We start from the raw sequence: 483 nt of genomic DNA on the forward strand, positions 1-483 counted from the left end.
GTTGCACCCGGTAACAAACATTCATAAACCATTTCTCGAAGTACGTGTCCGGATAGCCCAAAATGTCGATAGTTAGCTCTAGGTCTTCCGGTCAAAAAACAACGTCGATGAAGGCGTGGGTAGGTGCACTATTACGCGGTAGGGATTGCAATTTTTCTCGCATTTTCGTTTTTTCACTCAAACTCAAGGGAGAAACTTTGCTTCTTATCTTTTTTTTTAAAGATTGACGAATCAAATGATATTTCTGTTCTAATTTCTGCCGCTTCTTCTCCCTCTGAATCAAACTTTTTTTTGCCATAATGTGTCGTTGCTATTATTACCAAGTATACGGTTCTAATCCTAGATGGAAAAATAAATAGAAAAAGAAATCTAAAAAGGCAGATCCTCCCTCTCTATCAAGAGTAATGAACTAGGTGCTGATACAGTACAAAAAAACAAACTAAATTAACCAAACTTGCCTGATGTTGAGGCAATCAAGAAAGC

Source organism: Triticum urartu, unplaced genomic scaffold (assembly GCF_056163025.1).
Source record: "Triticum urartu cultivar PI428250 unplaced genomic scaffold, HENAU_Tu73 scaffold2, whole genome shotgun sequence".
Lineage (NCBI taxonomy): Eukaryota > Viridiplantae > Streptophyta > Magnoliopsida > Poales > Poaceae > Triticum > Triticum urartu.